At 34.3% G+C, this 27,573-nt stretch overlaps 1 long non-coding RNA gene across 4 annotated transcripts in view; it reads left to right on the top strand.

Annotated features, from left to right (window-relative positions):
* Positions 1-27,573, top strand: part of LOC116632869 — a 196,963-nt gene that overhangs the window by 44,639 nt on the left and 124,751 nt on the right. For 3 of the 4 annotated variants that reach the window (XR_004299517.1, XR_004299518.1, XR_004299516.1), the window contains one exon: positions 25,634-25,676. The exons of the other annotated variant lie outside the window; for it this stretch is intronic. This is a non-coding gene — a long non-coding RNA (uncharacterized LOC116632869). The remainder of the gene's footprint in view (positions 1-25,633; positions 25,677-27,573) is intronic. 4 annotated transcript variants of the gene reach the window in all.

Raw genomic sequence — 27,573 nt, 5'->3', positions numbered from 1 at the left:
ATTTCTCTGATGATGAGTGATGATGAGCATCTTTTCATGAGTCTCTTGGCCATCTGTATATCCTCTTTGGAAAAATGTCTACCCAGGTCCTCTGTCCATTTTTTAATTGAATTATTTGGGGATTTTTTTTTTTTTTTTTTTTTTTTTTGGTGTTGAATTGCTTAAGTTCTTTCTATTGTTTGGATATTAACCCTTTATTGGATATATCATTTGCAAATATCTTCTCCCATTCAGGAGATTGTCTTTTTGTTTTGTTGGTGGTTTCCTTCACTGTGCAAAAGTCTTTTATTTTGGTGTAGTCCTAATAGTTTATTTTTGCTTTGTTTCCCTCGCCCAAGGAGACATAGCTAGAAAAATGTTGCTAAGGCCCATGTCAAAGAAATTGCTATGTTTTCTTCCAGGAGTTTTATGGTTTCAGGTCTCACATTTAGGTCCTTAATCCATTTTGAGTTTATTTTTGTGTATGGTGAAAGGAAGGGGTCCAGTTTCATTCTTTTGCACGTAACTGTCCCATTTTCCTAGCACTATTTATTAAAAATGCTGTTTTTTCCCCACTGTATATTTTTGCCCCCTTTGTTGTAGATCAATTGACCATGTAAGTGTGGGTTCATTTCTGGGCTCCCTATTCTGTTTCATTGATCTATTTGTCTATTTTTGTGCCAGTACCATACTGCTATACTGCTTTAATTTCTTCAGATGTAGTGTATTTTGATATCTGGGATTGTAATACCTCTAGCTTTGTTGTTTTTCAAGATTGCTTTGGGTCTTCTGTGGTTCCATACAAATTTTAGGATTATTTGTTCTAGTTCTGTGAAAAATTTTGTTGGTATTTTGGCAGGGATTGCATTGAATCTGTAAATTGCTTTGAGTAGAATGAACATTTTAATAATATCCATTCTTCCAACCCAGCATCATGGAATGGAATATCTTTCCATTTGTTCGTGCCATCTTTAGTTGCTTTCATCAGTGTTTTGTAGTTTTCAGAGTGCAGGTCTTTCACCTCCTTGGTTACATTTATTTCTAGGTATTTCATTCTTTTTGGTGCAATTGTAAATGGAATTGTTTTCTTAGTTTCTCTGCTACATTATTAGTGTATAGAAATGCAACAAATTTCAGTGATTTTATATCTTGCAACTTTACTGATTTCATTTATTATTTCTAATAGTCATTATGAAGATAGATTGAAATATCAAACGTAGTGTTTTAATTCTGATACTATGTAGAAAAATTACAATATATATATCGGCTATCACTGGGTGTTAAACCAATGAATCGTGGATCACTACATCAAAACTAATGATGTATTGTATGGTGACTAACATAACATAGTAAAATAAAATTTAAAAAATAAAGTAGTAATAGTATTAGTAGTAGATTAATCAGTTAAGAACTTGAATTTTAATTAAAAAAAAAATCCCTGAATTGAAATCTTAATTCTCTTCCACTTACTGTCTGTGTGAATTTTGATCCATGAGTTCCCTGAGTCTGTTTATTCATCTAGGAAATGAGAATAAGAATGTCTAACATTGTATCTTTGGGGTAATGAAATGTTTGTGTGTATAAGGAGCACAAGGTATGGCACATTGGAAATACCCAATAGATAGTAGCTGCTATTATGATTAAAAATCCATAGTGGCTACCACTTAAAAGCCCCTAGATGACAGAAAAGTATTTCAGTGGCCATATTTGATCTTCTTCTCTATGTACTAGATTCTCAATTTGTTACCTTCAAATCTGCTGCTATGGTCCTAGTGATTGTATGCACAAATTTTACATAGCATGGCCACAGAAACTCCCTTTGATCTGACCAAAAATCTTTTTAGAAAACTAAACCATGCTGAACTACATGAAAATATGCATCATATAAAATCGACTTGTCCATCTGGCCTTGTCAAAGAGGATTTCAAATATACTTTGAGATCAAAAGATCAGACAAGGAATGGAATTACCTGAACTATAGTCTTGATTTACCATAAACAAATTCTATTAATGTGGGTATGGGTTTTTGAGAGCATGTTTCCTCATTGGTATGTTTACTTTGTTATGGTTGATGGCCAGTGATGGAAATAGGAGACATTGTACATTTGATTCTCAAATCCCTGAAGTATTAAACAGATAGGTTTTTTGAATCGTATTACTTTAGCATAGTCTCCTCTTCAAACTGGGTAGAAATTGTCAAGTACAAGTAACCTTTGAATGTGCCAATAGCTAGGACTTTATGTCTTACGGCTCCATGGTTCTTGAGGTTTTAAAGTAAACTTGGAGCAAATGACAATATCAATCATCATCAGCAACAACCAAACAATCCCATCTGCCAGCCTCGGTCTTCTTTGTCATAGTGAATATTGTCCTTTGAGTGTGAAAGTGGGGAAAAAACAATTACTTCCAACAACTGTATTCATTTATTTAAATCTTTCTTTCTCCTTTCCATAGCATCCAATATCTGTTCATTTTGTTCATTTGTGTTAATTGTGTTTTTATAAAAGTTCCCAACTTAATTGCAGAGAATTGCTTTCACAGAAATAGAATCCAACTTAAATATAGAATATTTAAAATATAATTTAAGTAAATATAATTTATTATAAGTTAACTAAATTAATAAATATGAATTAAGTAAATATAAATTATAATTTAAATAAAATATAAATATAGTTTATACAAAAGTAATAGATATTCATAAAAATGTTAGAAATTGATAGAATGTAGTTTAGCTTCTGTCTTTTAATACTGTCAGACCATAGGATTCTATTTTCATGACCTCAAAGTCAAGATGAATATGGGAAAAAATCTAGTCAAATATCTGAGTGTCTGCAAACATCCAGATGTTTGTTTTTATGTAACTACTGCATACTTACAATTTTTTTTCCATGTCAGTCATTTTGGTAAAGAACATGAGCCCTTGTATTTCTGTTTTGAATTGTAAGGATAAGTGGAAATCAGTGGAAACACTATAGACATTCCAAAACCATTGAGCGAGGAAAAGCTTGCAAACATGGTAATTTTATTGGCCTGACAAATAACAAAGCTGCCTTAACATGACTCAGGTTTTCCAGACGGGCAGGGGCGTTCCCTCAGAATGTCTTCCTATTGTGGAGAAACACAGCGGTATCTATCAGAAGCAGAGCAGCAAGTATTTACTGCCCTGAGGTACCAGCAGGTGAAAGGTGAAGTAGCCAATACAAAAAGTTAGAAGATGGTTAGGGAGTGAGAACAGCGTAAGTGACATTATGAAAGCCCCAAAGAAGAGTGACATACATGAGGACTTGCTAAGAATACAGTGCAGAGCGAGTCAAGGTAGGGGATTTTGAATGATCCTGGTACACAATGAACTCAGAAAAGCTGTGATGGGAAGTTTAAGGAAGGATTGTGGAGGGCTTTGAACATCAAGCCAGAGAGTCTGGATTTTGTTCTGGAGACACTGGGAACCCACAAAGAGTTTGTAAGCAGGGCCTGACATAATAGTTTGTGCCATGGGAAGATTGATTACCTGGCAGCAATACGAAAAAGGGAAGTGTATGCAGAAGGTTTCCTGGTTTTCAGATGACAAGGTGCCATCAAGATACAAAGGGACTATTTTTTTTAGTTGCCTTAGCAGAAATCTTATATTTCCGATTCTTTTTTCTTTTAAGCTTTAAAATCTGTATATGTGGCAAAATTATAATCCTTAGCCTTCAATTAAGATTTTTAACTTTGTAACAGAAATTGGGGTCCAAACTACAAATCTTTCCTTTTTATTTTATTATTTTTTCCCCTGCAGTTAGTAACATTCAACAAAAGCATGAGTTGTAGAATGACAGAAGGGTCACAAGAGAAGAAACTAGTAGTCTAGAAAGCCTTCCTAAGTCTCTGCCGTACCATGTAAGAAAACAAACAAACAAACAAACAAAAACCCAAAACGCCAAAATGCTTTATCATGCAATCCCATAGTAACTTTCCTAGTAATTATGAGAGGTCTGTAAACTCAAAATTATATAATTATGGAAACACTGTATTATTACAGGCTATTTTTTTCTTTCTGAGGAAGATATATTTTGCTATTTCTCTTGAAAAATTGACAATATTCATTCATGTCTCCCTGTGTTGTACACATTATTAACTATAAACAATTAAGTGGAACCCAAATGAATCACCGACATATTTTACAGAACTGCCCTCTACGTAATTTTGACACTTTTACACTTAACAAACGCTGGCTGAATTCAGTAGATACATAATATAATTTTCACCCCCTCTAAGTAGCATCAAGAAAGGCAGAAGCATTATGAATCTTTAAGTAGATAACTACAATTACTATAATCTTTTTTGTATCATCACTCAGAATATATTTAAATTTTAAATGCCATAGAGGGATTTCAGAGATACACAATTTCAAATACAATTAAGGCAAGTGTCATTTTTTTCTGTTTGTAACTTACCTTTCACAAAACCCCAAAAAGAAACATTTGTCAACTAATAATTTAATAAATTTGACTTGTGATTTGAAGTGTTAAAACAAAGGATTTTTTTTTCAATACAAGTCATAGAAGAGGGTTTTCTGCTGTGCTGTTTCAGAACTCTTTTTCGGTAAAGAAATCTTATCTAATCCTGTTTCATCCTTTAAAACTGCCTACATGCTAATCTCTAGGGACAAATTTAATACTTTGCAACAAAGAGAATATATCCCTTTTCAGTTTGAATAGAGGAATTGTTAGGACACCAGTGAGGTATGAATAACATTATAATGCTGCCATTTACTTGGCAAAAGAAAAAGAAAGTCTCTTGTTGCAACCAAAGAAGAAGGCCTCCTTCTTTGGGTTAAATTTTTTGACCCCTGGTATTTCCCCAGACACCTATGTTACTGCGCTATTTGGGTCTTCTACCTCTTGCGAAGTAAACACTGAGCAAATCTAAGTAAACAGTTTGTTTTAGTTGAAGATAGAAAGACTCCATTTAATTGAGTTTTGATGATAGATGTGCTCCAAATGGTGCAAACAACTTTGACATGGTAAAATAATATTGTCTTATGGCATGTGTAACACTACATAAAGAATCTTAGCTTAGCACTTTCTGAGTTTACAACATTTAAGTGAGAAAATGACAAAAGAAAGCCAAACTGTCAGAAACAGAAAAACCTTGAACAATCCTAAAATATAGAGTATAATTCTCTTCTTTATTCATTTGATCTTGGGAATAATCTTTGCAACAGAAGGAAGGGAATGAGAAAACAGCTGAACTTTGTACTTGTGAAACTTTATTTTTCTGTAGTCCACTGCATCTAGCTGAAAATAACACCTCAACTAACACTTGAGCATTGATTATATGATATGGTTGTGGGTGAGTAGTTGAGGCAAATCAACATGTCAAGGAAATTAAACTCTGAGACAAATCTTTCGCTTCTATTTTGTTTACTACCATTTATGGATTAGATTATATATAAAATATATTGTTATTAAAATCATGCATAAGATTTAAATCAAAATCTTATGTCTTCAGTTTCTACATAAAATATATTACTCATTTGCATTTTTTTAGAAACCAACTTATTGTGAAATGGCGAAATGCAGGGTTAGATTATTATTAAACTCAAAGACTAACATTTTTATTCTCTTACCTTTGCAGTATAGGTAGTCCTTTTGCCAGCTTTTGAGAAATATTTTATATAGTCTTACTAAACATCAATTTCAAATATATATCTTCTTCATATATTCCTTAGAAATAAACTTTTTTGACATTCAGAAGCCCACTTGATTTGATCTCAGTCACATAATATAGCTAATGTCGTTTATGTTGTGTTTTCATATATGTACTACTTTGGATTCATGGGACCACCATGGCCCACTTTAAATGCAGGACAACAGTATCCTGTGGGAATAGATGTAAAATTTCATGCAATTTCAGAATCAGGAGAAGTTAGAAAAAGTAGATGTTAGAAAAAGTGATTTGGGATAATTATAAGCTATCATCCAATATTTTCTGGATGTTCTCAAAGTTATACTACCGGTAATAAAGTCCAAATGTTTCTGAGTCCCCATCCAACTATATTAGAAAAGCAAATACGTCACCTACCTAATACTTGCAATATATGTTATAAACTTTGGATCCATTATTTTTCACCAAGAATGTTCTTAATTTTCTTTTTCTTCGATATTTATAACTTCCTTCTTACAACTGATTCTTGGTTTTATGTATCTAAATATTCTCACCTCTTCTATCTTAACAAGTGAAAACTCCTGAACAGATACTTCACAAAAAATATACAGATAACTGAAAACCCATGAAAAATGCTTAAATTTATTAGTCATTAGGGAATTGCAAATTAAGACCTCAGATAAAAGCTCACTCTAGAATTACTGAAATTTAAAGAGACTGAAAATATCAACTGCTAGAAAGAATGTGGAAAAGCTGAAACTTTCAAAAACCACTAGTAGGAAACTAGAATGATACAAGCACTTTGAAAAACAGTTTGACATTTTCTTATAAAGTGAAACATGCACCAGCCTGTATGACCCAGTAGTCCTAGAAAAGTGAAAAAATATGTCCATAAAAAGACTTGTTCAGAAATGATAAATCAAAATGTTCATCAGCAGATGAGTAGGTAGACTATATATATCAGTACAATGGAATACTACTCAGCAACAAAAAGCGACAAACTGATGATACACAACATAACTGGATGAATCTCAAGAATATTATGTTGAATGAAAGAAGGCAGACCAAAAAGAGAACATACTGTATGCTTCCATTCATATAAAATTCTAGAACAAGCAAAACTAAGCTATGGTGACAGAAATTAGGATAGCGATTTTTCTTGGAGGATTTATCTGAAAGGGACATAAGGGAATTTTCTGGGGTGAACGAAATGTTCTATACCTTGAGTGAGGTGATAGTTACATGGGTGTATAATTTTTCAAAACTATTTGAAACTTACACTTAAAATTTGTGTATTTTCTGGTAGATAAATTATAACTCAAAAAATGGCAATTAAGATCCTGTTTGATTCCGTATCGGACATCTGATAAAACCCAGCTCTTTAATAGCCAAACTTCTAGAACAAGTTATTTCCATTTGTATTCTCTACTTCCTTACCTTCTGCTCAGCTTTAAAGTCAATCATTGACTACAGTAAGTTTCCCTCCCCATATGCTGTTCCTCCCATAAGCTCCCCTACCCATATGGTATTCCTCCTATCCAAAATTCTCTTTCCCTGGCCTAATTCCTACTCATTCTTTAGGTGTCAGCCTAAATATCACCATCTCCTAACTCTCTAGACCATGTTGAGTGCTGTGGTTATTTTTTCCCCATAATATTGTCTACTTTCATAATATAGCATTTAATCATCTCTTCATATAATTACTTGCTTCACTTATCTCTCTTTACACTGAGCCATATGCTCTGGGCAGGGGTGTTTATTTTGTTCACTCCTGCAAAGTGTTTCGTGCATAGTATCTGAAAAAATTTTGTCAAATGAATGAATGAATGAATGAATAAAGGAAACATCTCTCTTACCTTTCACATATCTGTTCTATTATTCCTCCTTTGATTTTTTACAAATTCTTTTCCCATAATGCAGATTTGAGCCCTCAACATCTCTTCCCTAGGTCTTTGTAATAAATTCTTAATAGATCTCTCTGCCTGTGGTCCCTTTCTAACCCAGCATTCACATTGCTATGAGAAACATCCCACTAAAAATGCCCATTAAAGCAAGCCATTTTCTCTTTCATCAAAATCCTTAATTATTTTTTTTTAAAGATTTTATTTATTTATTTGACAGAGAGAGACATAGCAAGAGAGGGAACACAAGCAGGGGGAGTGGGAGAGGGAGAAGCAGGCTTCCCGCCGAGCAGGGAGCCCGATGTGGGGCTTGATCCCAGGACCCTGGGATCATGACCTGAGCCAAAGGCAGACGCTTAATGACTGAGCCACCCAGGCGCCCCAAAAATCCTTAATTATTAAATAAATTAAAAACTGCTGACATCATTTCTTCAGGATCAGTCCTTTTATTTCCATGCTAAAGTCTCTTGGACATCTTTTTTTCTATCCATTTCTACCTTCTCTTCACCCTTTGCCAACCTCTTAACTGGTCTCTGATTCCAGTGCCTTTCCATTCTACTGTGTCTTCCACAGATTCATCAGCATTATTTCCTCTTAAATGTCATCGTATTTCTTCTTAGTTTAAAAACTATCATTGGCCTGCTGTTGTCTATAGAATAACATTTGTAATTTCTTACCTGGGAGCCTCAGCAGTGCAGTTCTTAAAAAAACATTTTCACATGCTGTTTCTTATTTTACTGGAAAGCCCATTTCCTCCATTCTTCACCTTGAAATACTCAGGGAAATATCACACCATTAGTGGTCTAATCCAAGGCCCCCGGAAATGGCTAATTTTCCTGCTTGTTGTCTGTGCTACCCCATGATTAGTTCATGTTTCTGCAGTAATACTTCCATACTCTATAATGACTTTTCTCTCTTTTCATGTTTTACCTTGTGAAGGCTATGGATCCTTGAGGGTAAAAACAATCTGTTATTTTACTTTTATTCCCTGTACTTTGTACAGTGCTTGGGGTAGAGAGATGAGCATAAAATATCTCTTAAATTAATGCATTAATGAATGATGAATCCATACATTTCAGAATGCACTTGGCATTTTCACATGCTGTGCTTTTGCTTCTGTGGTTTGCTCAGCCTGGATTGCTCTCCTGCCAGTTCTGTGATTAGTGAAAACTTAACAGCTCTTAAAGTTCTGGTTCACCTGATATCTTTTATGTGACTCTCTACTTTCTTGGGTAAGAATTAATTATGTCTCCTGTATGTTCCTTTGGTGGCTGTTGCTTAGTTATCCATTATTTAACTTAATAAACATAATATTGGGAACTGCCTACATGGCAAGCACTCTATATGCTATTGAGTTTACATTAGGGAATGTGACCTGGTGGCTACCATTGAGAAGTTCACTATCTAATGTAGAGAAATATTTGTAAAAATATAGATAAAATTCACTCTTTTAAATGCTATAATCAAGATGAGAATAAAATGCTATAAGATCAGAGAGCTTGGAGGAATTAATTTGACATGATTCATAGGCAATGATTCATAGAGTGGTTGAGATTTGAGCTGGTACTTAAAAAGGCATAGGAGTTTGACAGGCAAATGGGTGGTTGTAAAGATATTCCAGGCAGAAGAAACAGCCTTTGTAAATGCACAGATTCACAAATTCACCTCCTTTTAGCCTCTGCAATGATCTCGTAAACTCCTTGTCCATGCATATAACACTCTTGAACTCCAGCTAACAAATTATTAACTCCCCACAATAGACTCTAGTCAACCTCTCCAATGGCTAAACCTTGGACTTGGTGTCACTCAGAATAGTAAAAACTCTAAAATTCTTAATTCCAATATTCCCTTCTCATACTCCTAATTCTTCTTCTTCATTTACCATACTTATTTTCTGTACTTGTCATGATCTTATGACTCTTCAATTCATACTACCTCTCTTGAGGGTGTACTCTCTTTCTGTCTTTTTCTATAAGAAAGGTATGTTGAAAGAGTGGCTTTAAGATTTAGAAAACATAGTAACCAGATCACTCATAACAAATATTACTGTAAAAATTTGAACATTGTAAAGTGTTGTTTTGGAGCTTTCCTGTTGCTGTAGTTAGGTGCATCCAAAGGTGGCTCCAGATACAGAACATGATATTCTGTAGTAGTTACTTGAATAGAATCCTGTATCCCTTAAAAGTTATCCTTGCAGACTAACTAGCTGAGGAATGACCAAAAAATAGTTTCATAGTACAGTTAGGACTTCTTTAGGCTCCCTCTTGGGGGTCATATACTCGGACAAGAATTTCTAAATTAAGTATGAGTGTACCATATTAGGTCAAATCAGACCTTATTCAAGTGGATTACTTAACTCACTTTCAACTCTGCAATACAATGTTATGTATTTAGATATATGATTTGTATATATTTCTTTAATTAACTTTAACTTTTGTGACTGTACATGAAATCAGAAAAACTTCTGAAATAAAACATTAAAGGTGATACCCCCAATGTTTTAAATAGTGCTTTATTTTATTTTTTAAATTTTTTTTCAATGAACACTCTTTTTTAAAAAGATTTTATTTATTTATTTGAAAGAGAGAGATAGCGAGAGAGAGCAGAGCTGGAGGGCGTGGCAGAGAGAGAAGCCGGCTTCCCACTGAGAAGGGAGCCTGTTGCGGGGCTTGATCCCAGGACCCTGGGATCATGACCTGAGCTGAAGGCAAACGCTTAACCTACTGAGCCACCCAGGCACCCCAATGAATACTCTTTTTAAATTTACATTCAATCAGCCAACCTATAGTACATCACTAGTTTCAGATGTAGCATTCAACAATCCATCAGTTGAATATAACACCCAGTACTCATCACACCGTGTGCCCTCCTTAATGCCCATCACCCAGTTACCCTATCCCCCCACCCATCCATCAAAATCCTAGAGGAGAACACAGGCAGCAACCTCTTCAACCTCAGCCACAGAAGCTTCTTGTTAGACATGTCTCCAAAGGCAGGGGAAACAAAAGCAAAAATGAACTATTAGGACTTCATCAAGATAAAAAGCTTCTGCACATCAGAGGAAATAGTCAACAAAACTAAAAGGCAACCTAAGGAATTGGAGAAGATATTTGCAAATGACATATCAGATAAAGAGCTAGTATCCAAGATCTATAAAGAACTTATCAAAGTCAACACCCAAAAAACCAAATAATCCAGCTGAGAAATGGGCAAAAGACATGAACAGACATTTCTCCAAAGAAGACATACAAATGTTATATGCAACTAATGAATCATTGAATGCTGTGTCAAAAACTAAGGATGTACTATATGTTGGCTAACTGAGCTTAATAAAAAAAAAAAAGAAGACATACAAATGGCCAACAGACACATGAAAAAATGCTCCACATTACTTGGCATCAGGGAAATACAAATCAAAACCACAATGCGATACCACCTCACACTAGAATGGCTAAAAGAGTGCTTTATTTTAATACAGATTGTATTTAAAATGTACTGTGTTAATATTGTTCTAAGTATTTGGCAGAGATGATATCTTGGAGTGAGCTAGGACTCAGAGTGAGGAAATCAGGATTCAGAGCCTGGATTTACAACCAACAGTTTTGAGGAAAAATCCTACACATCGAATCATCCCAGCTGTGCCACTTACCACCTATGTTATCTTCAATATGTTACCCAAGCTCTGTGAGCCTCAAAATTCCACATATAGAATATAGATGATATAGAACTTACATCCAAAGGTTGTTATTGATATTAAATGAGATTGGTATAGATATTAAGTGAGATTAAATGAGCCCTAAAAATCACTCAAAGTCACTTCTGCCATTTTATTCACTGAGGCCATTTTTCTAATCCTACCCTGACTCAACTGTAAGAGGCACTATATTGCTTCTTTGATGGGGAGTGGCAAGGTTCTAGAGAACATGTATAACTGCAAATATTGCTGTGACCATTTTTGGAAAATACAATCTGCCATATTCATGAAGATTGCCAAGAAATTTAGCTACCAGAAACATATTCTCCTTGGTTTAGCTAGGGTTGCATTATAAAGGCAGTCACACTTACCTTTTCCTTCTGTGCTTGATTCTCGACATCATTAGTGCAATCTTTATTTTCTTAAGTTTTTACTTAAATTCTAGTTAGGTAACATACAGTGTTATATTAGTTTCAGTTATACAATAGAGTGATTCAGCACTTCCATACATCACCCAATGCTCATCACAAGTGTACTCCTTAATGTTAGGGAGTCCCTATCACCTATTTAACCCATCCCCCCACCCACCTCCCTTCTGGTAACCATCAGTTATTCCCTATAGTCAAGAATCTCTTTCGGGGCACCTGGGTGGCTCAGTCATTAAGCGTCTGCTTTCAGCTCAGGTCATGATCCCAGGGTCCTGGGATCGAGCCCCACATCGGGCTCCCTACTCTGCGGGAAGCCTACTTCTCACTCTCCCACTCCCCCTGCTTGTGTTCCCTCTCTCGCTGTCTCTCTCTCTCTGTCAAATAAAATCTTAAAAAAAAAAAAAAAAAAGAATCTCTTTCTTGGTCTCTCTCTCTTTTTCCCTTGTCTGCTCATTTGCTTTGTCTCTTAAATTCCACATACGAGTGAAAATCATATGGTATTTGTCTTTCTCTGACTGATTTGTTTTGCTTGGCATAATACTCTCTAGCTCCCTCCATGTCATTGAAAATGGCAAGATTTCATTCTTTTTTATGGCTGAATAGTATTCCATTGTGTGTATATGTATATACATGTTTATATATACATACCACTTCTTTATCCGTTCATCAGTTGATGGACACTTAGGCTGTTTCCATAATTTGGCTATTGTAGATAATGCTGCTCTAAACATCAGGGTGCATGTATCCTTTTGAATTTGTATTTTTGTATTCTTTGGGTAAATAACCAGTAGTGTGATTGCTAGATCACAAGGTCATTCTGTTGTTAACTTTTTGAAGAGCCTCTGTACTCTTTTCCAGAGTGGCTGCACCAGTTTGCATTCCCACCAACAGTGCAAGAGGGTTGGTTCCCCTTTTTCCCCATCTTCCCCAACACCGGTTGTTTTTTTGTGTTGTTGATTTTAGCCATTCTGACAGGTGTGAGGTGATATCTCATTGTAGTTTTGATTTGCATTTCCCTGATGATCAGTGATATTGAGCATCTTTTCATGTCTCTGTTGGCCATCTGGATGTTGTCTTTGGAAAAATGTCTCTTCCTGACTTCCGTCCATTTTTAAAATTGGATTATTTGTTTTATGGGTGTTGAGTTTTATAAGTTATTTATATATTTTTGATATTAACCCTTTATCAGATATGTCATTTGCAAATATCTTTTCGCATTCCATACATTGCCTTTTAGTTTTGTTGATTGTTTCCTTCACTGTGCAGAAGCTTATTGTTTTGATATAGTCCCAGTAGTTTATCTGATTTTGTTTCCCTTGCCTGAGGAGACAGATCTAGAAAGAAGTTGCTATGCCTGATGTCAAATAAATTACTGCCTGTGTTCTGCTCTAGGATTTTTATGGTTTCAGTCCTCACATTTAGATCTTTCATCCATTTTGAATTTGTTTTTGTGTATGGTGTAAGAAAGTGGTCCAGTTTTATTCTTTTGCATGTTGCTGTCCAGTTTTCTCAACACCATTTGTTGAAGAGACAGTTGTTTTCCCATTGGATATTCTTTCCTGCTTTGTTGAAGATTAATTGACCTTAGAGTTATGGGTTCATTTCTGGGTTTTCTATTCTGTTCCTTTGATCTATGTGTCTTATTTTTGTGCCAGTACTATATTGTTTTGATTACTACAGCTTTGTAATATAACTTGAAGTCTGGAATTTTGATGTTTCCAGTTTTGCTTTTCTTTTTTAAGGTTGCTTTGGCTATTTGGGTTTTTTTGTGGTTCCATAAAATTTTAGGATCGTTTGTTCTAGTTCTGTGAAGAATGCTATCGGTATTTTGATAGGGATTGCATTAAGTGTGTAGATTGCTGTGGGTAGTAGAGACATTTTAACAATATTTGTTATTCCAATCCATGAACATAGAATGTCTTTCCATTTCTTTGTGTCATCTTCAATTTCTTTCATCATTGTTTTATAGTTTTCAGAGTACAGGTCTTTCACCTCTTTGGTTAGGTTTATTCCTAGGTATCTTATGGATTTTGGTGAAATTGCAAATTGGACTGATTCCTTAATCTCTCTTTCTGCTGCTTCATTATTGGTGTATAGAAATGCAACAGATTTCTGTACAATGATTTTGTATCTTGTGACTTTACTGAATTTGTGTGTTCTAGCAGGTTTTTTGTGGAGTCTTTCAGGTTTTCTATATCTAGTATCATGTCATCTGAAACAGTGAAAATTTTACTTCTTCCTTGCCAATTTAGATGCCTTTTATTTCTTTTTGTTATTTGGATGTGGTGACTAGGATTTCCAGTACTATGTTAAATAACAGTGGTGAGAGTGGACATCCCTGTCTTGTTTCTGACCATAGAGGAAAAGTTCTGTTTTTCCTCATTGAGGATGATATTAGCTGTAGATTTTTTCATATATGGCCTTTATTGTTTTGAGGTATGGTCCCTCTAAAACTACCTTTTTGAGGGTTTTTATCATGAATGGATGTTGTACTTTGTCAAATGCTTTTTCTGCATCTATTGAAATGATCATATGGTTCTTATCCTTTCTTTTATTGATCTGATCTATCACGTTGATTGCTTTGCAAATACTGAAGCACACTTGCAACCCAGGAATAAATCCCACTTGATTGTGGTGAATGATTTTTTTAAATGTATTGTTAGATTTGGCTTTCTAGTATTTTATTGAGAATTTTTCCATCTATGTTCATCAAGGATATTGCTTGTAGTTCTCTTTTTTAGTGGTATATTCATCTAGGTTTGGTATCAGGGTAATGCTGGACCCATGGAAGGTTTCCTTGCTCTTCTATTTTTTTGGAATAGTTTGAGAATTATAGGATTAACTCTTCTTTAAATATTTGGTAGAATTAGCCTGTGAAGCCATCTGGCCCTGGTCTTTTGTTTGTTGGCAGATTTTTTTAAAAAGATTTTATTTATTTATTTGACAGACAGAGAGAGAGAGAGAGAGCACAAGAAGGGGGAGCTGCAGGCAGAGGGAGAGGAAGAAGCAGGCTCCCCGCCAAGCAGGGAGCCCAACACAGGACTCGATCCCAGGACCCTGAGATCATGACCTGAGCCGAAGGCAGATGCTTAACTGACTGAGCCACCCAGGTGCCCCAGTTGGGAGATTTTTAATCACTGATTCAATTTCTTTGCTGGTTATCAGTCTGTTCAAGTTTTCTGTTTCTTCCTGTTTCACTTTTGGTAATTTTTATGTTTCTAGGAATTTATTCATTTCTTCCAGGTTGTCCAATTGTTTGGCATATAGTTTTTCATAATATTTTGTTATAATTATATTTTTGTGGTATTGGTTGTTATTTCTCCTCTCATTTGTTATTTTATTTACTTGGGTCCTTTCTCTTTTCTCTTTGATAAGTCTGGCTAGGGGCTTATCAATTTTATTAATTTTTTCAAAAAACCAGTTCCTGGTTTCATCAGTTTGTTCTATTGTTTTTTTGTTTGTTTGTTTTCTGCTCTAATCTTTTTTTATTTCCCTCCTCCTCCTGGCTTTAGGCTTAATTTGTTGTTGTTGTTTTTCTAGCTCCTTTAGATATAAGGTTAGGTTGTTAATATGAGAGTTTTCTTGCTTCTTGAGGTGGGTCTATATTGCTATATACTTCCGTCTTCAGACTGCTTTTGCTGCATCCAAAGGTTTTGGACCGTTGAATTTTCTTTCCTTTTTTTTTTTTTTTTTTTTTTTTTTAATTTTATTTATTTATTTGACAGAGAGAGAGAGAGTACAAGCAGGGGGAGTGACACAGACCATTAAATTTTCATTTTCATTTGTTTCCATGTGTTTTATTTCTTTTTTGATATCCTGGTTGACTTATTCATTGTTTAGTAGCATGTTGTTTAATCTCCATGTATCTGTGGTCTTTCCAGATCTTTTCTTGTGTTTGACTTCAAGTTTCATAGCGTTGTGGTCAGAAAAGGTGCATAGTATGATTTCAATCTTTTTGTATTTGTTGAGGCCTGATTTATGACCTAATATGTGATTTATTCTGGAGATTGTTCCAGGTACACTTTAAAAGAATGTGTATTCTGCTGTCTTAGTATGGAATGTTATAAATATATCTGTTAAGTCCATCTGGTTTGGTGTGTCATTCAAAGCCATTGTTTCCTTGTTTATTTTCTGTTTAGATGATCTGTCCATTGATGGAAGTGGGTGTTAAAGTCCCTTACTATTATTGTGTTATTATCAATTGTATTATCCCTTATGTTTGTTATTAATTGTTTTATGTATTTATATATTCTTCTTGGATTGTCCCCTTTATTGGTCTCAAGTACAATCTTTAAATAGAAATTGTATGTCCTTTTCATTTTATTTCTAAACTAAATAGAATAATTTAGAACTTTTCTTGTATTTAATATATTGCCTATATATGTAAGAAAAATACACCACTTTCAGTTTTATTTCCTTCCTTATTCTACTTACATCACTTGAACCCTCTCTTTGCTCTCTTGGTGATATCAATATCCCCAATCTCTCCCTTATTCTTTCATCCAGTATACTCAACCAGTCTCCAAACCTAAATGGATCTCACCACCTACATTTTATTTTATTTGTTTTTTGTTTCAAGTTTTTATTTAATTTCTAGGTAGTTAACATATAGTGTAGTATTGATTTCAGGAGTACAATTTAGTGATTCATCACTTAAATATAACACCCAGTGCTCATCACAAGTGCCCTCCTTCATACCCATCACCCATTTAGCTCATCTCCCACCTACCTCCTTTCCAGCAACCCTCAGTTTGTTCTCTATAGTTAAGAGTCTCTTATGGTTTGCTTCCCTCTCTTCTCCCCCTTCCCCTATGTTCATCTGTTTTGTTTCTTAAATTCCACATATGAGTGAAATCATATGGTATCTGTCTTTCTCTGACTTACTTATTTTGCTTAGCATAATACACTCTAGCTCCATCCACCTTGTTGCAATGTCATTCTTTTGATGGCTGAGTAATATTCCACCACATACAGTACATACATTACAGTATGATGTTTTCATTGGTATGTATACATATTGTTGGTTTAATGGTTTGCTTAGGAGTAGGAACTATGTCTCATTATTATTATTTCTCTAGTGCCAATTGTAGTTTGTGTCACAGTGTATCTGCTTGATGAAAGTTTTATTTATTTATTTATTTTTTATTATGTTATGTTAATCACCATACATTATATCAGTAGTTTTTGATGTAGTGTTCCATGATTCATTGTTTGCTTATAACGCCCAGTGCTCCATGCAGAACGTGCCCTCTTTAATACCCATCACCAGGCTAACCGTTCCTTGAAAGTTTTTTAATGAGTGCATGAATATTTCCCTCAAAAATCCTATATTTTTCCCATTTTAATTGAAGCAAATCACTAGTGAACTTTACAACAAAACTTTCTCTAATTGTACTATTTTGCAAATTCTCTTAAAATATTTTTTCGGGTTTGCATCAATATTTATCACCATGATTGTATTGTATAATAATTAACTACAAAAATTCAGTGGCATAAAACAGTCAATATTTGTTGCTCATGCATCCTGGTTGGTCACATGTGTTGCTATATTCATCTTGGCTGGACTTGATTACACATCTAGTGATGGCTGGCAGTTGGTTGATCTAGAATGGTCTCAAATATTGTTCTGCTGCAAGTGTTTCTGGTCTTTCTCCTGGGCTACTCTGGGAATGCCCCTTTTAAAGAACTTATCGAGGTATAAGAGAACAAACCTCATTATGAAAGCCCATTTTAAGCCTTTGCTGATGACACCTCTGCTAACATTATTTTAGCCAAGGGATGTTACACAACTAGCTCTAGAGAAAGCACATTATGCCCCCTCCCTTACCATGAAAGAGCCCTTTAAACTTACATAGCAAAGGATGTAAATAAATGGAATGTTTAAGAATTTGGATCAGTATTACAGTCTATCACAGGACCATTCAGTCAGTAAACTCGCCAGTAACTATTGTTGGCACCAATAATTTTACAAAGCATTTTAATAAAATTATATGCAAGTTATTAGAGAAAAATAGATTGATCCTCCTTTTCCTCTAGACTTTGCAGTCCTATTTGAAATTTAAATAAGAAATATATAGCCAAAAGTTACATGAATGGGATAATTTTTAATTATCAAAGAAGGAAACTATCAGTAGCAACAAGAATCATTAAATAAGGCTTTGTGGGGGAGATTGAAGAACCGGATTTGGAAATATTGCTAAGCTTTTGAGGGAGACGAAGAAGGAATTTCATGTAGAACAATTTACCTTCTTTCATGGTATCATTAGTTTATCACATAAATAGCTTAGTATTCTTTATCTGGAAATTTGCAGACATCATTCCTAAATTGGTCTCGATATGGTGATTGGTGCATTATAAGAGAATAACAACAGTAAATAATTCATAATCAAATCTCCCTTGAAGACATAAGTAAACATATAAATAACTATAATAAATTAGAAGGGAACATGATGACTTTGATTTGATTGACAAAACTACCTGATGTTTTGTCTCCAGGGAGACATCATCAGGCATGGTGCAGATTTTCCACTGCAAATTAGAATTCTGTGCACGACTTTGCTCTGAAACTGAATTACCTTTGAATTTAAAAATGCTTTAGGGAACCAGGCTTGGGTCGATGACAAGGAGAGTTACTAGTTTTAACCACAAAATAGAATATTTACAAACTTTGTGGAAAGCCAAGACGAACCAAAATGAAACAGAGCTTTTAGGAAGTTAACTAATACATTAAGAGAATATGACAAAAATCTCAAAAGTTCTATTAGCAGTTTTATTTTGTTGTAAATTTGTTATTTTGTGTCTAGCTTTCTTTAACATTTCTGTTGCTACCTGGCTTTTAGTAACTTTATTAACATAAAATTTTCAGTCTTTCGTAGCCATACTATTGTAAACATAGAGGTATTTATTTCTGCCAAAAAGACATAAAGAGAAATGAATTTTCATACCAAACTAGATATTTTCGAAACAAGCCACAGTGAGCCATTTAAAACTAAGCATTTAATTTTCATCTCCCCACTCTGCCATGCCCATCAAATATTGTATCACCTTCTGATCTCTTTTCCCCCTCCTCTATTCTCCCATAGGTTGTAAGCCTTTTAATAACTGTGGTTGAAATCACATAGAATCCAATGTTTACCTTTTCCTCTGTTCCCTTGGCACCTGAAAATGGTGCCAAAACTGCTACATCAATTTAAATGGCACACTACTTTTAGAAATAGTAACTTTTATTCATTTATTCAGAGAAGTTATTAATGAAGCAACAATGAAGTTCATTCAGTTTTTGACAAGTGTTTCTCCTGGGGAAAAGGTGATGAAACAAACTCCAAGGGCTGGTTCATTTTTAGAACTTGTTTACAAGGTTACAGTACACTCAATTTATCTAAGAATATGTTGCTTAGAGAGTTATTCCATGAGTGTTCATCTCATTTATAAATAATGACCTAGAACATCACCTAGTGGGATCATAAAATTCTATGGATTCAGAGGTGGTAGAAAAACATCAGTCGAAAGTCTGTAGCCTCTAGATTGTGATCCCAGTTCTGCCTCATTATAAACTTAACATATATTCCTTAAGTTCCCTGGGTCTGTTTTTTCCTTAAAAAATGATAGTAAATAACACCCTTTTCTTCACAGGGTTGTTGTGAGAAATAAATGGGATACACAGTAGATTTAAAAATATTTTTATTTATTTTAACATGTGACAGTGGAAAATTTCAACCATATCCACATGTAAAGTGAACAATATAAAAAGCCTCCTGGTATCCATTCCTAGACTCAGCTATATTACATGGCCAATTTGTGGCTTCTGTATTCCCATCCACTTCTTCCTCCACAAGTATCTTTAAGCAAATTCACAACATTTTATTATATCATGTGTAAATATGTTTGCATTTGTCTTAAAAACTAAGGTCTCATTAAAAATCACAGTATCTCATTATCACAATAAAAGTAATAGCGATTCTTTAATACAGGATGCAGAGAAAGGGGACTCCTTTCTCCTACACTGTTGGTGGGAATGCAAGCTGGTGCAGCCACTCTGAAAAACAGTATGGAGGTTCCTCAAAAAGTTGAAAATAGAGCTACCATACGACCCAGCAATTGCACTACTGGGTATTTACCCCAAAGATATAAATGTAGTGATCCGAAGGGGTGTGTGCACCCCAATGTTTATAGCAGCAATGTCCACAATAGCCAAACTATGGAAAGAGCCTAGATGTCCATCAACAGATGAATGGATAAAGAAGATGTGGTATAGATATACAATGGAATATTATGCTGCCATCAAAAAACCCGAAATCTTGCCATTTGAAACAATGTGGATGGAACTAGAGGGTATTATGCTAAGCGAAATAAGTCAGTCAGAGAACATGTATCATATAATCTCACTGATACGAGGAATTCTTAATCTCAGGAAACAAACTGAGGGTTGCTGGAGTGGTAGGGGGTGGGAGAGATGGGGTGGCTGGGTGATAGACATTGGGGAGGGTATGTGTTATGGTGAGCGCTATGAATTGTGTAAGACTGATGAATCACAGACCTGTACCTCTGAAACAAATAATACATTATATGTTAAAAAAAAAAAAAGATAGTAGGAAGGGAAAAATGAAGGGGGGAAATCGGAGGGGGAGACGAACCATGAGAGACTATGGACTCTGAGAAACAAACTGAGGGTTCTAGAGGGAAGGGGTTGGGGGAATGGGTTAGCCTGGTGATGGGTATTAAAGAGGGCACATATTGAATGGAGCACTGGGTGTTATACACAAACAATGAATCATGGAACACTACATCAGAAACTAATGATGTAATGTATGGTGATTAACATAACATAATAACATAAAATAATATTTAAATTCTTCCTGTTTAAAAAAGTTTTGTAACACTTTGAATCAAGATCCAAATAAGTCCATTTAGTCCATTTATTGTAATTAAATGTTATTTTAAATTTTGTTACTCCTCTTTTTTGCTCACCATGCCCTCACTCCTCTTTTTTGTTCACCATGCCCTTTATTTGTTAGCAAAACTGAGTCATGTGTCTCGCAGAATTGTTTCCTTATGAGGTTAGAATGTTGTTCTGTCTTTTGTATTTTTTGTAAATTGTGGCTTAATCTAGAGCCTTAGTAAGGTTTAAATTTTACTTTTTTCCTCTTCCAAAATTGTATTCCTAGTATTATCTAGTAAACAGTGTTTTTTTGCCCTCTACAAACAATTGTTCCCTACAGTTTCTATTGTCAAGTAGAGCAAAACCATGATACACTAAAGATCACACATCACAATGCTCTGAAACATACCTTCCCATGGGTTTCATTTATGACCAAGAAAGGATTACTGTTGCACTCACTGTTGCCCCCTGATGCCCATCAATGGAACAAGTGTTCAGAAGTATGGTGGGTAATTAGATTGTTTTCCTTCCATCCTTGTTCCTTCTTCTTCTTAATTATCTTTCTAAAAAAAAAAAAAAACTTCGTTGTCTTTTACCATTTGATTTGATCCATTTAATATTGCATTGCCCTATATGTCCCTATATGTAAATTATAAACCATGATGAAAAACAAACAGTAAATCCATCATTCAATGTACTATTTGGGACTTTGGCCTTTGTTCTCCTAGCCTATCCCATCTCCCTGCTTCTTTCCTCACATGTAAGCACTATTTCCTTGATATATAAAAACTAATTTTATATATACCCGTCCATAAATATTATTTAGCCTTGCTTTTTTGATCTTTATTAAAATGGTACACTATATAATAGTTACTTAGAACTGAATGTATTTATTCAAACTATGTTCTCAATTTTCATCCATGTGATTGTCTAATTTGTTTATTTTCCCTGCTGCATATAATGTCACTTACCCATTTATTTATCCATTCTCCTATTGTTGGACATTTGCGTTGTTGTTTTCAGTATTTTACAATTTCACACAATGTTGCTGTGGGCATTCTTATACCTGGCTCCTGGTGCACATACTCCAAGGTGTCCCTAGGGATTATATCTAGGCGTGGAATTGCTATGTCATAGCATGTGCACATGTTCAACTTTTCCAAGTAATATGAAAATGCTGCCAAAGTAGTTTATCATTTTATACTATTATTAACAGTATATAAAAGTACATATAGAAAGTGTATTTTATCGATCAGTGTCATCTTCAACATTGGGAACTACCAGAATTCATGATTTTTGAAAAACAAGGAGTGTTAAAGAGTATCTCATTGTGGGCTTATTTGACATAGCCCTGATTAATAACGATGTTGCACTTTATTTTGCTTGGGTTATTGCCCATACATGTTTAAAATTCTTTGAAATTCCTGCTCATATATTTTTCCTTTTTTTGGTTTTTGCTTTAGAGGAGTCAGTTATATATTTTAGATACTATTTTTTTGTCAATTATACATGCTGTAATTATTTTCTCCCATTTTATGGTTAATCTTTTAATGTGTTAAGAATGGCTCTCGAACAAAAATTTAAACTGCCAATGTAATTATACATATATAAGTATTATCCTTCATGATTAGGAATTTAAAAATTTTCCTTTTTCTTCCTATTCTGAGATCATAAAACGATTCTTGTATTTTTATTTTAAATTTTTAAGGTTTTGTTTTTCATATTGAAATCTTTGTTCCACTTGGATGTGGGTTTTTGTGTATAATGTGAGGTATGAAGTAGGATTCCATTTTCCCCTGTATGAATAAACAAGTTTTTGAATATCTTCTCGGGACTAGTCCTTCATATTCATAATGCTCTATAATGATACAACTGTCACTTATTAAATTTCCATATATAGTCATGAATCTATATATTGACTTTCATTTGGTTCCACTGATCTCTTTGTCTGTCACTATTCATAGTGATATTCTAGTCACTATACAGTATTGTACTGTTCTAAATACTTGAAATTTATAGTAATTCTTGATATTTTGGAAAAAATGTTCTCCACATTAATCTTGTTTACAAATGTTTTGACTATACTTGGCCCTTTGCTCTTCCAATAAAATTTAGATGTCAAATTCTTTAAAAAAAGTCCTATTGGGATTTTTATTTGAATTATATAGAATCTATAGTTATATTTGGAGGAATTGACATCTTTATGAAAACAAGTTTTTAAATTTGTAAACACAGTATATCTCTGTTTATTAGGTCTTCATTAAGATTTTTCAATAAATTTTATAATTGTTTTCACAAATGATGCAAATATCTTTGTCTACTTCTTCCTCATTAATGTATACATTTTGTTTCTATTATAAATGATATCTTTTAAAAATTATGATCAGTTTCTGATGTACAACAAATTTCTTTCAAATTTACCTTGCAACCTGACACTGTGCTAAACTTAATTTTAATAATTTGTTCACAGTTTATTTTGGATTTTCAATGTAAAAAAGTATCATCTGAAATAATGGCTGTGTTATTTCTACTTTTCTAACTCTTAGGCATTTAGTTTTATTTTCTTATCTGATTACTATACCCAAGATCTATTAGTATGGTGATAGATGTGTTTTTGACTTGTATCTAAATTTTAAAAAAATATTTTTTTAATTAAAAATTTGAAAGCCTTATTTTTTAGAGTAGTTTAGATCCAGAGCAAATTAAGAGGAATGTACAGAGATAACATGTATATCCTCTGCCCTTACATAATCATAACTTACCCCATTATCAACATCCCCCACCAGTGTGATACATTGTTACCACTGATGAAATCACATTGACAAATCATCAACCAAAAATCACAGTTTGCATTATGGTTTACTGTTGATGTTGTACAATTTATAGTTTGGACAAATACATAATGGTATGTATTCACCATTATAGTTTCATACAGAGTGATTTCACTGCCCTAAACATTCTCTGGGTTCACCTATTTCTCCCTCCCTTTGCCCAGTCTCTAGCAACTACTGATCTTTTTACTGTCTCCATAGTTTTGAATTTTCTAGAATGTCATGTAGTTGAATCATACAGCATTAGCCTTTTCACATTGGCTTCTTTCACTTAGTAAGACACATTCATTTTTTTCTCCATGTCTTTCCATGTCTTGAAAGATCATTTCTTTTGAACACTTAATAATATTCCATTGTCTAGATATACCACAGTTAACTTATCCACCTACTGAGGACATCTTGGTTGCTTCCAATTTTTGACAATTTTGAATAAAGTTCCTATAAACATTGATGTGCAGGTTTTTATATGGATGTAAGTTTTCAGCTCTTTTGGGTAAATACCAAGGAGTATGCTTGCAATATGGTATGGTAAGAGTACTTCTTGTTTTGTAAGAAACTGCCAAACGGGGGTGCCTGGGTGGCTCAGTCAGTTAAGCATCTGCCTTTGGCTCAGGTCATGTTCTCAGAGTCCTGGGATCCAGCTCTGCATTAGGCTCCCTGCTTAGCAGGGAAGTCTGCCTCCTTCTCTATCTGCCTCTCCCCCTGCTCATGCTCTTGCTCTTTCTCTCAAATAAATAAATAATTAAAACCTTAGAAAAAAAAAAGAAAAGAAACTGCCAAACTGTCCTCCAAAGTGTCTGTTGTATTTTGCATTTCCACCCACCAGCAATAAATGAGAGGTCCTCTTATTCTATGTCCTTGACAGCATTCTGGATTTTGTTCTGGATTTTGGCCATTCTAATAGATATGTAGTGGTATCTCATGGTTGTTTTTATTTGCATTTCCCTGATGATATATGATGTGAAGCATCTTTTCATATGCTCTTTTGCTACCTCTGTATCTTTTTTGGTGAGATGTCCGTTAAGGTCTTTGGCCCATTTTTCTCCTCTCTTATTTGGGACAGGATTGCTGAGTGGACTGTAGTCGGGTATTTTCTTTCCCCAGGTCAGTTAGGTTCTGATAATACCCAAGTAGGTTATGCTCCAGTAAAAAAATTTCTCCTTGAGAGGTGTCCTTGCTAAGAACAGAATGCTCTGGAGTGTTTCAAAATGGTTCCTTTTCCTCTCCTCCTGCCTGGGGCCGAGGAGATTTTTCTCTGATATTTACTTGGGAATCTGGCTGAGGTCCTGGAGGTAAATCTCACGGTATGGTGAGGGCCCCCCAGTTACTGGGTCTCCCTAGTGTTTTTTACTTTCAGTGTTGTCTTCACTGAGCTGCTACAATTTATCAGTTGCAGTGCGGGGGTTTTCTACCTGTAGTACTGGTTCCCAGGGCCGTTTCTCTTGTGGGTCAAGGAAGCCGTGATGCCCTGTATTCACCTGTCTCTCCACTGTTGCACGCAGTTTTGCCCTGTGTCCTGTCCTTTACAGATCCAAGAAGAATTCATTATTTTTCAGTACGTTCAGCTTTTTACTTGTTGTTAGAACAGAGTGGTGACTTCCAAATTCATTACATGTAGAACCAGAAAAATTGTAGCTAATTTCTTAGGGTATGCTTCCGAAGTTCCCCCATTAAAAATGATGTTTGCTCTGGGATGCCTGGGTGACTCAGTTGGTTGAGCATCTGCCTTCAGCTCAGGTCATGGTTCCCAGAGTCCTGGGATCGAGCCCCGTGTCAGGCTCCTTGCTCAGCGGGAAGCCTGCTTCTCCCTCTCCTCCTGCTGCTCCCCCTGCTTGTGCTCTCTCTCTCCTTCAAATAAATAAATAAAATCTTAAAAAAAATGATGTTTGCTCTACAATTTTCATAGGTAGCTTTTAAGGAAATTATCTTGTATTCCTAGTTTAAGTGTATTTTTAAAATCATGAATGCATGTTGAACTTTGAAAAACTTTCTTTGCATATATAAGAATGGTAATATGAATTTTTTTTAATTTAATTTAATTTTGTTATGTTAATTTAGTCCCCATACAGTACATCATTAGTTTTTGATGTAGTGTTCCATGATTCATTATTAATAAACGTCAAATAACTCTTCTATTGTTGAGATGAGTCCTACTTGTTCATGATATTTTTTTTTGTATACTGCTATATTCAGTTTGTTAATATATTGTTTAGAATTTTTTTGTGTTCACAAATTACAGTAACCTTTTCTTTCCTCTTCCTGTCCTTGTCTAGTTCTGGTATCAAGGATATGCTGATCTCATGGAATGAGTGGAAGGTTTGTCCTCTTCTTGTATTTTCTGAAAAAGTTAGCTTAAGATTGGGATGCCCATCCTTGAATGTTTGGCATAAATTACCGTGAACCCTGGGTGATTAGTGTTTTTCTGTGAACTAAAATAAACATTCAGCTTAACTGACTATTAAAATGTTCTTTCTTAGTTGCTTTTTATAAATTACATTTTCCTGGAATATTTTCATTTCATCTAAAACTTTCCAATTTATTGTCATACTGTTGTTCAGAGTATTCTTCTTACCTTTTTAGTGGCTCTGCTATTTAAAGTTATCTCTCTTTTTTTTTTTTTTTTATTCCTGGTATTATTTATTTGTGCCTCTTCTGCAGAATTTTTACATTTGTCCAATTTACTAGGCTTTTCAAGTATTATCTTTGCAGCAGTGGCACGTGATGGGAGGGTGGTGGGAGTCGTCTTTCCTGGGCACAGGCAATTAGGAGGTGTGTTGTCTGTAGAAAATTTAAAAACAACGGTAAAACTGACTAAAAGTTGACAAGCTTTTTATTATCATTATGTACTGGTAATTCTAAACAGTATCAGTGATTAAAATACTCCGCCCCCCCCCTTAAAAACTCTTTTATTACCCTAAGAGCTAAATAATTGATGTGGTTGCTACGAGTTTTGAAAACATATATGTACATTTCAAAGTACCATGTCCTTCTTATTTGCATTATTAAACATCATTCTGGAAGCTAATGCGAGAACTCCTAGTTATAGAGTCTGCCTGTGACTTACTCAGACTCAGTTATTTGCATTCATTTAGAGAGTAAATGCATAATGGTTTGGATTTGTTACATCTTCTTTTAGACAGTTTTTGTCTCCAGTTGCTATGATTGTACATGTTCTTATGCTTATGCAGTAGATTATAAATAAATAATGATAAGAAGAAATAAAATCTAGTTACTTCATTTCTGTCCTTCTAGTTTTTATATCATGTAAAAATTTAAACAATGAAGTAGAGTGGGACCTACTAGGTATAATACTTCTTTTGTTGGGTGAAAAGTTTTAATTCAAACATGAAATATTGTATGGCATTTGAAAAATACCTCTAAAATAGAAATTTATTCTTTATTAATTTTTAATTGCCCTTTGCTATTAATTATAATGTTATTCATTACTGTAACAGATTATAGAGATACAAGTTTTTCTTTTCTTTTTCAAGATAAAATATAGTAATATAATTTAGAAACATTATTCCATTATTTTTCTCCTTTTTCTCTCCTTCATTTTTTAAAAAAAAATATTTCTACTGGCATGATTGTATATAAGTTCAATAAAATAAAATATTCATTTTCTGTGTGTCTTCTATGGCCATTATTAGTTATTTCATTTCATGATTATTACAGTTATTTTTAGCATAGAGAGGAGGTGTTGTTAAAAGAAAAGATCTATTCTGGAGCTCAAATATGCCAGGTTTGCTGCTATTCTAATGTACCTTAGTGTCTCTATTTTGGGGATTTTGTTTTCATCTTCATGATCCCCTCTCTTCAACTATCTTTGGATTTATTTTGAGGTTCTTTTTCTAACTTCTTAAGTGGTGTGTTTACCGCATTAATTCTCAGCCTTTTTCTTTAGTCTCTAGATTTTTAAACAAAATTTTAATGTTGCAACTTAACAAGTATATCTTCAGTGAACGTGGAGAGCTTCAGTAGCCTATGATGACATACTTTTTAAAAATCATTTATAAGTATCAATTTATTCTGTTACATTGTCTTATGTCCACTAATTAGTTGCTGAATGTTTATCGTATACACAGCAATGTACTAGGTGATGTGGTACGTGTGCCACAAAATCCAAGAGGACATAATTCCTACCCTTCAGGATATTATAGTCATTGTTAACAATTAGTGTGTAAAGAATCTTCCTGGCATTGTTCCTTGTCTT

The sequence above is a fragment of the Phoca vitulina genome, unplaced genomic scaffold, assembly GCF_004348235.1.
Source record: "Phoca vitulina isolate PV1807 unplaced genomic scaffold, GSC_HSeal_1.0 scaffold7, whole genome shotgun sequence".
NCBI classification, from domain to species: domain Eukaryota; kingdom Metazoa; phylum Chordata; class Mammalia; order Carnivora; family Phocidae; genus Phoca; species Phoca vitulina.
This window is presented reverse-complemented; position numbering and strand designations above follow the sequence as displayed.